We start from the raw sequence: 11,986 nt of genomic DNA on the forward strand, positions 1-11,986 counted from the left end.
CCTTAGCTGAGCCTGGAGAGTGGCTTTCCCACTGCCTACACGTGATTATTCCTTCCTTCTGTGTCTTTGCCCCCTCAGGGTCCCCCAGCTTCTACACTGCAATTATATCAAAAGGACTAGTGTTTGCTTTACACAGTAGCTCTTAACAGACTATCTTCAAGATAATATAGAAATGAACTCGCTCGTATCCTTCAACTAGAAAAAGCATAGATTGTATGAGACCTTTGGCTAGGAAAAAAACTCAAAAAGCTTTAAAATATCTGTATGGGGCTAGGAGGTAAAAACAAAGTCTTCAGTGTGTTGGGAACTTTTTGGGAGTAGTCATAGTCTCGCTTTTTAAAATTTGAAGAATATTAAATATACTGTAGCTCTTTTTTCTAAGATTTTATTTATTTGACAGAGATCACAAGTATGCAGAGAGGCAGGCAGAGGTGGAGGGGGGCAGGGTAGCAGGCTCCCTGCTGAGCAGAGAGCCTGATGCCGGGCTGGATCCCAGGACCCTGAGATCATGACCTGAGCCAAAGGCAGAGGCGCAACCCACTGAGCCACCCAGGCGCCCTATACTGCAGCTCTTTGATATCCATTCTGCCTCCTCTTCCAATACACCTTTTCATTCTAAATTATTTGATTACATTTATACACTAGAACTCAGCCATGGTGTGGGGAAGGAAACTACTCACATTGTGTGAAAGCTCTGGTCTTTCTAGAGTTCTAAGAGTCAAAAGTTCAAGTTAGTCATCAAAGCCGTTCTTGAGATATTACTTTAGAAGGGAAAAAAGCCTTAATTTGATAATGATAAATGGTCTTGGAGTCAAGCTTTTCTGTGACTGACAAGGCACAGCGTTCCACATTAGAACCAGAAAACCTGCATATGTTGTACTTTTTAAAATGGTATTTAAATTTGGCCACTTAAGGGGCTTCCTGATCCCCAGTGATAGGCCAAATAATGACCCCCCCAACAGGTCCACCTCCTATTGCCCAGAATCTGAATATTCTCTTTACATGGTTCCAAATGGACTTTGCAGATGTGCCCGAGTCCTGACATGGGGATATTATCCAATGAGACCCAATCACAAGGGTCCTTATAAAAAGGGCAGAAGGATCAGAGTCAGAAGATGTCCCAATGGAAGCAGAAATCAGAGTGATGGGGGCCACAAGCCATGGTATGTGGGGAGCCAATATTAGCTGGGGATGGCAAGGAAATGGGTCTCCACTAGAGCCTCAAGGAACACAGTTCCACTGCCCCATTTTGGACTTCCGAATTCCAGAGTTGTGAAATAACCTGTATTTCAAGATGCTAAGTTTATATGAATTTGTTAGCAATGGGTAATAAATACAAACTCTAATGAGTCCCTAAAACCATCACTTTGTTAGAAATGCACACATTTTACAGAAGAGCAACATAGGCCCTAGGGTAGCTTGTCTGAGATATATGATCTCGATGAAGGAGCTGGAGCCTCTCTTCTCCAGGTTGGTCTGTTTGTGTATGGTCACAAGTCAGGATCACGGTGACCTGGCCTCCAGCCTGTCCCCATAGCAGGGCTTGGTTCTGCTGTTTGCCACAAATGCTGGGGCAGAACTTGGGAGAAAAGCTAAGCCAACTGTGGAGCAGCTTCTGGGATGAACACTTGTTGCCATGGAAGCCAGGAACAAGTACAAGTGACTGACTCAAGTTATGCTCTCAACTTCCAAAGGTTCACATCCTCCTACTGTACGTGGGAGAGGCAGCCTTGTGCTGTGGGGAGAGAGGGAGCTCAAATCCTGAGAGACTGCTCCCTCACCAAACTCGTGTTTGCAATCTTGCTTATGCAGTAGAGATGAGCCATAGTTCTCACACAGGTCCCTGGAGGTAGACAAGGGGTATGTGGAGTCTAACACTCTACCCAACAGTTTGAGGTTACAGGGGCTGGGAATGGACCTGCATGCCTTGGGAAGGCCCTTGTCATGTTGAACTTTCCTTCCCTGCCCCGATCTGCTGACTCAGGCAGTTTCATGAAATTTGTCAGGTTTTAGAAAAAGAGCTGTGTTTGGGTTCTGGATCTATGTCGCTCTTGCTGTGTGACCTTAGGCAAGTGGAACAATCTCTGAGCCTATTTCCACATCTTTAAAATGAGAATAAAACCCATTTTGGTAAAAACAAAACAGAAAACTTATTTTGGGGGCATGCAGATGGCTCAGTCAGTAGGACATGTGACTCTTGATCTTGGGGCTGTTGGTCTGAGCCCCATGTTGAGTGTAGAGATCAAAGTCTTAAAAACAAAACCTACTCTGAAACCATGTGAGGGTTCAATGAGATAGTCAGTAGTCAAAGTCTTAGTGTCTGAGCTGCCCAGTCAGCGCTGGAGTCATCTAAATAAAACCTCAGGGAAAAAATTATAAGCGACTGAGGGTTGGATAAAGCTATGTGCTAGATGAGAGATTCTTAATCGGGCACATATTTTGAAAAATATACATGTCCTGACCCTACCTATTAAACTAGAACCTTTAAAGAGAGGGGTCTAAGCATGTTTAGGCTCTGAGGCCAAATAATGGCCCCAAAATATCTATGTCCTAATCTCAGAAACCTGTGAATGTTCCCTTCCATGGGAAAAGGGACTTTATGTACATGATTAATTTAAGGATCCTGGATGGGGAAATTCTCTGGATCACCCAGGTGGGCCCTAACTGCAATCACAGGGATCCCTATAAGAGGGAGACAGGGTGAGATCTGACGACAGGAAGGGAAAGGTAATGTGATGATGGAGGCGGGACTGGAGTGATGCACCATGACGACGAGGGAGGGGCTACCAGCTGAGGACCACAGATGGACACTGAACTAAAGGAGTTCAGGAAAAGGACTCTCCTCTAGAGCCTCTAGAAGGAACCAGCCTCACTGGCACCTGGACTTTAGCCCAGTGAAACTGATTTCAAATCCCTGACCTCCAGAATAAATTGGTTATTGTTAAGCCACTGACGTTGTGGTAATTTGTTACAGCAGCAAGAAGAAACTAATACAAGCTCCTCCAGTGATTCTGACATACACCAACACCCCTGGGTAAGAATCGCTGTGTTAGACAAAGGCAGAAGCCAGCAAACTTTGTCATAGACAATGTGTTACAAACTCACACTGTTGCTCCTACACGGGGACTAAGAACATGGGAGCAGTTTATTGTTTCTAGGGCTTGGCAGATTCAAGTTGCAACCAGCTTCATTTGTAAACCATAGTATATCCTGGTGGAATTGAAGAGTTGCTGAGAATACAAGTCCATCCTGAGATGGGAGTTGAAGTTGTAACCCACTGAGGTACCAGAATTAGAATTACCTTCTACAGTGGTCACTACTGTGCCAATAAGCAGAAAATCCATGGGGTTACATTGCTTCTGGCTTGAAGGTGGTGGTGCATGGAGTGGGAAGCTACCTCACTGCTGGAGGACAGGGGATCAGCAGAAGGTAGAATATACAGTACCTGGCATATCCGTGGTCTTGGTCAAAGCAGCTTCCCCCTGATGAGTCGATGGACTCCAGTGTGTGTAGGCTGGGCTCTTGGGTAGCCTAAGTACCACTTCCTCTCTTGAGAGTAGATTTCCCTGCCAGAGGTTAGAATTCTGCCTAACCTCTCCTTGACCCTGACCTTTGATCACACAACACCCAAGGAACTTTGCTTTGTGAATAAACACAACTAAAACACTCATGAGTGAACTGCGACTGATAGTGTAGTGTAGGCTGCTTAATCTGAAAGGGTTTCCTTCCCCCTTTCTTTTCCAGTGATACTGTAATCTATAGTAAGAAATATATATTTGGTCTTTGTCCCCCTGTTTCACAGAGCTCCTAAAACACTTGGAATTTCTTAAGTGTTGAGAGCAATTAAGGAGTCTTTTGTTACATTAATAGATGACTTTGGGAAAGCCCCTAAATAACTTAGAGAAGGGGGCTGGTTGCCAGGGAAACCAGTCTTGAACAGAGGGTAGAAACTTTCAGTCTCACCCCCTTGATTTCTGGGACTTGGCCAGTTGATCATGCCTATATAATGAAGCTTCCATTAAAACCCCAAAGTAGAGGGTTCAGAGAGCTTCCAGGTTGGAGAACATGTGGAGATTTGGGGAGAATGGTGTTTTCAGAGAGGACATGGAAGTTCCTTGTCCTTTCTCCATCCCTATGCATCTCTTCCATCTGGCTGTTCCTGAGTTACATCCTTTGATAATAAACCAGTAATCTAGTAAGTACACTGTTTTTCTAAGTTCTGTGGGACACTCTAGCAAATCAATCAAACCCAATAGGGTGTCATCAGAACCTCCCATCTGTAGCCAGACCATGAGGACCACAGGTACCTGGACTTGTGACTGGCATGTGAAGCAGGGTAGGGTGTGTAGGGACAGTCTTGTAGAACTGAGCCCTTAACCTCTGGTATCTGATGCGATCTCCAGGTAGGTAGTGACAGAAGTGAGTTGAATTGTAGGACACCCAAATGGCACCAGAGAATTGCTTGGTGGGGAAACCCCCATACACATTGAATTGGGTCCCAGAATCCTCATTTTCTCCCTGTCCCCTTCTTCCCTAATAAGAGAACTTTGACTGTTCTGGAATGGCATAATATATCCCTAGGTGACACACCCTGATGGTGCTAAATAATCAAGACGAACTCTCACTCCCCTTGCAGATCAGCTACGAGGAGGCATATGTTTCTGTTCAATGAGATTTAAAGGGATATTGCAAGGGAGGCATCTGTCTTTTTCTTCCTGGTTTGGGGAAAAAAAAAAAAAAGTATGTAAAGCTAGCCCCTTTTCTTCCTGTCTGTGGATGTGGTGGTGTGACATTGTGAGTCTTAGAGCTGTGGCAGCCATTTTGTGACCATGAGGAAACAGCCTAATGACACTGAGAATGGTAGAGTAAAAACATGGAAAACCTAGATTCCTGATTACTTTGTTGTGTTTCCTAAATCAGCTGCTGCAATCACTTGCATCTTGTTAAAAAGAAAACCACAGGCCCCCAAAGGGAGTAACTTGTGGTAGGCCAAGTCACCAAACTAGAGCTTAATGCCTAATCTAATTACAGTTTTAACCTTCCCCAGAAATTAGGTCTTAACTGGTCAGTCAGGACTTTTCTAGTCAGCACTAATGAGGTAATCTGTCACATGGGCCCTCTATTCCCCAAAGGAAGATGAGATCATCTGTGTAAGACTCCCAGCCCTTCCCCCAAGGGAAAGTGACCTTGCCTAAAGCAATCTTTTCTTTAGCTAATGACTTCTTTGCTCCACCCTCCTTCCTATAGATACCTTCCATTTTCTACAACTCCTCAGAGCTCCCCTCTACATGCTAGGTGGGATTCATGACTCGCTTCATAAAACCAATTTGATCTTCAAGTTTACTCAGTTGAAATTTTGTTCTTTAACAATCTTTCATGTTTAGTGAGATGCTAAGGATTCCTATTTTTTTAAGGGATGTAGTTTGTTTCTTGCAGGTAAAAGCATTCAAAATGTTTCAGGATTAAAGCAGCATTACTTTAGGAGATCAGCTATGGCTATAATTTGCATCTATAAGAACACACCAAGTTATGTGTAAGGTTTCCTTTGGATTAATAGCCAAATTTATATAAACCACAAATAAGAACACCTTCTGTTAACAAATTTACTTTGCTTTGGCTCCCCCAAGGCACAAGAGAACCAGAGTCTTATTCTGTTCGTCTTTGGATTCCCAGTGGTCTTTATGGGAAGGAAGTGATTTGACCAAAAATATGGTACAAAGAAGCTTGATTCTGTGAAAATTAGTAAAGGGAAACCCCACTAAATGGAACCAGGAAGTTTTGGCAGGGGGAGTTCCCACACCCTACCACTCCAAACCAATTGCAGACCCAACAGGAAGAGATTGACTTGACTGTGAACATAGATACCACTCTTCTACTCCAGCCAGAGGAAGAGCTGCTTTCCTCATTCCCCACCCCCACCCTCTAGGCAAGAGCCAATGAGAAGCCATTATACTTTCGACTCCCAGTTTTGTCTACCGGACGTTCAGTTCATAACAGCATTCCCAACTCACCCCTTCTCTCCTTATAAAAGTGAGCCTTGGGGCACCTGGGTGGCGCAGTTGGTTAGTTGTCCGATTCTTGGTTTTGGCTCGCGTCATGATCTCAGGGTGGTGAGATCACCCTGCATCAGGCTCCACTGATCAGTGCGGAGTCTGCTTGAGATTCTCTCTCTCCCTCTGCCCCTCCCACTCGTGTCCTCTCACGCTCTCTCTCAAATAAATGAATGAATGAATGAATGAATGAATAGGTGTGCCTCTCCTTTATTCCCTGGACTTGCCTACAGTTTTGCCACAGTTTGTTTGCCCCAGATTGCGATTCTCTTTTGATTCCCAAATAAATACCTCTTTTGCTGGTAAAGTAACTGGCAGTGTATTTTTGAGGTTAAGAATTCAAAGCAGACAATATGGTCTCTTTGCTTCCATACCTAGGGATGGATCCTCTCCACTTCATTCTGTTAGGGTCAGAGGAGCAGGGAAGCAAGCCCCAGACGCAGGAAACGTGGGTCCCAGCCCAGGTGCTGCAGACTTACAGTGGCTGCAGGTAGAGCCATGGCCCCTCCCTGGCTTCAGGTGTGCCATCTTTAGGAGGAGGACTGAAGGGGGCTTCTGTGGCCTTGCTACCCAAGGTGTGGTCTGTTGGAAGTCCTTCCCTGGGAGCTGGCAGAAACTCAGACCTACAGACTTAGGTCCTGCCTTTTAGCAGGACCCCTTGTACAGATGCACATTAACATCTAAGATGCACAAGGGCAAAGTCTCTTTCAGCTCTCAGGGCTGTTCGCTGCAGAACCAGCTTCAGATTGCTAGATGTGAGCTCCCTCTTCTGGCTCAACGAGTAAGCACCGACTTTAGGAAACATTTCTGTTCCATTTCCACCTGCTGGTTTTTTGTTTGTTTGTTTTTAAGGGTTTCAGATGGGGATTGAAGCTCCAGCACCTAAGTAGGGGCATAAGGTCTCCTAGCGCATGTGTATGGGGCCTTGAGTCTCCTCCCAAGTCATGGGAAGCCGAACGACACCCACTGTCCTCTCCAACCTAGATGGCTCTCCAATTCCCAACTGCCAAGTAGCCCACCTTCCCTATGTCTCATGCTTGTCATTTCTGCTTTAACAGAAAAGCAGGGAGACGGGAGCAAACCAAGCCTGAGCTGGCAGCCAATGATGCTGTTCTCGTGGCGCAGTCACTAGCCAGCTCTGAGACATCTGGCAAATTATTACCTGTTGGCCCAGTTTCATCTTCTGCCAGTTGAGGAGTATGGCAGGAAGACGGAACAGAGGGAACTTGCAAAACTGTCGTGAAAGGTCAAAATGGTAATGGGTATGAAAGGTCTTTGGAAACCTGACATCTTTCACAAATGTGAAAGTGTTTTCCTGATGCCATTATCTAGTACAGGCCTGGCCAATTCCAGCCTCATCCCGGATGAGCTCTGCTATCATAAAGCCTAATGTTCCTAATTCTTGTCTCCATCAGGATTTCTCAACCTCGGCACTGACATTTGTGCCCAAATAATTCTTTCTGTAAGGGGCTGTCATGTGCATTGTAGGACGGTTAACAGCATCCCTGGCCTCATCCTCCAGCCCAGATGCCAGGAGCAGCCCCTCTCCCAAACACACACAGTCATGACAATCAAAAATGCCTCCACGCGCTGCCAAATGTCCAGGGATATAGGTTCTAGATTCACACCTCTCCGTATTTTCAAGTCAATGGAAAATGTTGCCCATGGGTTTCTACGTATAAGGTTCTAGGCTATCCAAAGTGACTATGCAGGCCTTGTTTCCATCCCCAGAGCACTGGTGGAGAGGGGGCAGGTAGGGAGGGTGGGAGGAAGGGCAAATGCAGGAGAATAGCAGCAAACCAGAGACACGTCAGTTGAGCAGGGGTATAACTGTTAGATGGTGTTGTAGCACCTTTATAATCTAGAGACCACTTGCCTCAGTTTCCCAAAGACTCCAGTCGGACGGCGTTCTCTTTACAGACTGAGGAAGTCAATGCACAGAGAGGCCGTCACTTGCTCAACAGGCCTGTTCCATGAGGGCTGTACGTATAAAGAGAGTGCACACAGCAAGACATGACTTCACAGGGGTATGAACCTGGAGCTGGGTTGTGGAAGGTGGAAATCTTTTGAGATGGGAGGTTTGGACAAGGGATGCTCCAGCATCACTGGTTTTCAACTTTTCGGCCACACATGATGGATACTATCCACCATAACGACACACCCAAGAGGCCCACCCGATTCGTATGTAATCCCCACACCTTTCCCCCGGGAAGGCAAAGAAAGCACTTCATTAATCCATAATTGTCACAACTCTCACCAATCACTCCAGACGTGTGTGTGTGTATGTGTGCGCGAGTACGTGTACATGCCTATTGAATCACTCACCATACATGTATGCATGCATGCACATGTTTTGGGCGGTACCACGGCATAGGTAAGGGAAAGCAGGTTATTCTCAAATTCTACCCCCTCTCTCTAGCTCCACCTTTTCTCTCCTGCTCAAGGAAGCACAGCAAAACCTACATGAAAGTACTCAACCTTGTGACAACTCACACCCGATCATGCCTTTGCCAGAGTGTTGCAACTTCTGGGCTGAATCTCCTGTTCCTTTTTTTTTTTTTTTTAATTTTTTTTTTTTTTTTGAGTAATCTCTACACCCAATGTGGGGCTCGAACTCACAAGCCCAAAATCTAGAGTCACATGCTCTACTGAATGAGCCAGCCAGACACCCCTGAATCCTCTGGTCTATGCAGAGCAGACAACAGAAGCCACACACAGTACTAGTTGAAATGGTACCTCTTTGGGCACAACTCTAGGGGGAGCCAACCATTCCCATTGCATTTAATGAAACCAGCGATCCCTGGAGTCATTTGACACAGCAGCAAAGGTTATGGATACTGTCAGAGACAGCATATATTAGGGCATGGGTCCCTATCTCATAAGGCAGGTGGAGGAGTTGACATTGAATCACATGCTGAGTACAAGGGTGGGTTTTGCAGTCAGGCAAACTGGGCCTGCATCCCACTTGTTTCCATGTGCCCTTGACAACTTACCGCTCAGTCTGTCAGCATTTTCATCTCTAAGATGGGTGGTAGTGAGGACTGACAGAAAATGTGTATTGATTTGTAGACAGTTTAAGATAGCGCCCAACACATGGCAAAAACAGACACCTGGGGGCGCCTGGGTGGCTCAGTCATTGGGCATCGCCTTCAGCTCAGGTCTTGATCTCAGGGTCCTGGGATCAAGCCCGGAATCATGCTCTCTGCTCAGTGGGAGCCTGCCTCTCCCTCTCTCTGCTGCTCCCCCCTGCTTGTACTCTCTGCAAATAAATAAAATCTTAAAAAACAAACAAACAAAAAAACAGACACCTGGACAAACTGATAAATTAACATTCTGGCTGTATAAAGTCATGATTTTCATGCTGTAAGGATAAATTACCTTTCCAAATGAGCCACACATTGAACTGTGCCTAAAAGGCAGGCACCTTCTGAATAATCGAGGAGTCCTAAAATTCCTCCAAGCCTGGCTGACAGTAAGGCTTTCACACATTTCTGTTCCAGTCAGTTTTAAATGATGGTGCCACTGTGCGTTTTGACAACTATGCTTTATGGGCCTATTCTGGGGCAGGCGTTCTGCTGGGTTTTGTACATTATTTTACCTTGTTTGATCAGAAAAGGCCTTGAGCTCTAGGCAATGTGATGGAGAGCCTGAACTGCAAAGCCATGATTTAGATGCCACGTTTTCTGGCAGAATTAGTCAGTTCTGCTCTAAACCTTTGTTTCACCTCTAAAATCCAGAGGCTGATGGGATATAAAAAATGACAAGCCAGTAGAGGCAGCTTGTGATGGGTCTTACCCAAGTACAGTGGGAAAGGGAAAGCACCTTGCACTTTGCAGAGTTTGAAGCAAGGATGTTTATGTAATCAGAAATATGTTTTAAAATGATCTTTTGGCTACTTCTGGGACAGCATTCCATAAGATGGCTGTGTAAAGCTCTCGGCACTGAAAACACTTCCAAATCTTAGATCCCCTGCCCAGACTTACACTCTAAGACAACTGTCTACTTCACATACCCTAGTAGTGTTAAAAAGGCCTACCTGACTTAATATGAGCCAAGGAGATTTTGAATATTCACCCAGCCCCATCTCAGAAAACCGTGTCCCCACCTACCTATTGGCTCAAATTAAAAAATTTAGGTGCCATCCTATGCCCCGCTTTCCTTCATCACCCACATGCAACCAATCACCAAATGCTGCCTGCTCTCCAAAGGAGGAAGGTCTCCATACCTCCGTCCTTGTGTGGCGCCATAACCATCCCCTACAGAACTAACTGGCCTTCATCTCCCGATCCATTGGCCATGGAGTTATCTTTAAAAATCCAAGTCTGATTATGTCCCTTTAAAGTGCATTGTCTTCCCTTTGCTCTTTGGAGTAAATTTCTTACTCTAAGGGGCCCTGAATGATGGGCTTCTGTCTCTCTTTCATCTACCCTTTGCTCACCAGGTCCAGCCACACTGACATAATTTCTTTTCCAGTCTTTGGGCCTTTGCATCCCCATGGCCTGTGCTGGGAACACCCACCCCCAGCTCTTGGCATGGCCGTAACTTCTCATTCTTTGGTTCAGAGAAGAAATCCTTGCTTGCTGTGATGAAAGTGGCCTCCCCTGGTTGTATGTCACCCTTTTACTTCCTCCTGATATGCTTATCACAATCTACTATTTTGTTTACTGGTTACAGCAGGTAGCCCCTAGGGTAAGGTCCATGATCCTGACCTCTGGTACACATGTCTTTGTGTGATTCCCCTCTCGAGTGTGGTTGGGACCCACGATTGCTTCTAACCCATGGAATATGGTGAAAGTGACAAGATATATGTGATAACACATATGTGCTTATGCTACATAAGAATGTAATGCCTGCCTTGCTAAGAGGATCTCTCTCTTGGTGGCTTCAAAGATGCAAGCTGCCATGTGTAAGGTCCCATAAAGCCTGCAAAGAACGGGGTGCTGCCAATGACCATGTGGGCTTGGATGTGGATCCTTCCCCAGTTAAGCCTCAGATGAGAACCCAGCCCTGGCAACACTGTGCTTGTAAGTTTGCAAAGGACCTGGCTGAGCCAGGACTACTAACACACTGAAAATGTGAGATAACATATGTTCTTTTAAGTCTATAGTTTGTGGTAAACTGTTATACAGCAACAGTTAATACACTTGTTAAGCGACTCTTGTGTTAGAAAGCAAACTTCTGGAGGCCTGGGACCTTTTCATTTTTCATTACTACCCAGCTGGGTAGATAGCACTAGACAGATGCGAGCAGACAATTGCATGAAGAAAAGAAAAATGTAATAAACACCAATTACTACTACTCCACGTGCTGGCAGGAAGGGGCAGTTCTTTTCCCTCTAAAAAGGAAAGCCACCTTTAAGGGACAGGTGTGGCTGTCATGGGACTCAGAAGTTTCCAGATTAAGGCTTTTATGTCCTGCTCTCTCAAGTAGCAGGCTTTATATTTTGTCTGCCCAGCAAATACTTCCTCTCCGTCTCATATTCCTTTGGTAGTATGCACCCTACCCCATGTGAAGCCACTGGGTCTTACCTAAACCACCCATGATGGTTCAGCCTTGAACCTGTGACCCAGCCCCACCCCATCACCATAGTTTACCCTCTTGACCTCTGTGATTGGTTCAGGATTGCTCACATGACCCAAGTCTGTTCAATCAGAGCCAAACCCAGATCGTGGGCCCGTGCTGTTGGACAAGAGCAGCTTCCCCACTGGTGCAGGTGCGGAGCGCTAACCGTGAGGCCGACGTACGGTCAGAGCTGCTGGGACCTCCACGTGTGCACAGCCTGAGTGGAAAAACAGCTCACACGAGGAAAGCAGTGCTGACGGATGAAGGGAGAGAGATGCCTCAAGATGCCGCTTGAGCCCCTGGATCCAGCAGTACCTGAAAATCTACCCCCTGGCTTTTCAGTGGAATGAAATGAACTTCCCCTCTTAACCCCC

Source organism: Martes martes (assembly GCF_963455335.1).
Source record: "Martes martes genome assembly, chromosome: 18".
Classification (NCBI taxonomy): Eukaryota; Metazoa; Chordata; class Mammalia; order Carnivora; family Mustelidae; genus Martes; species Martes martes.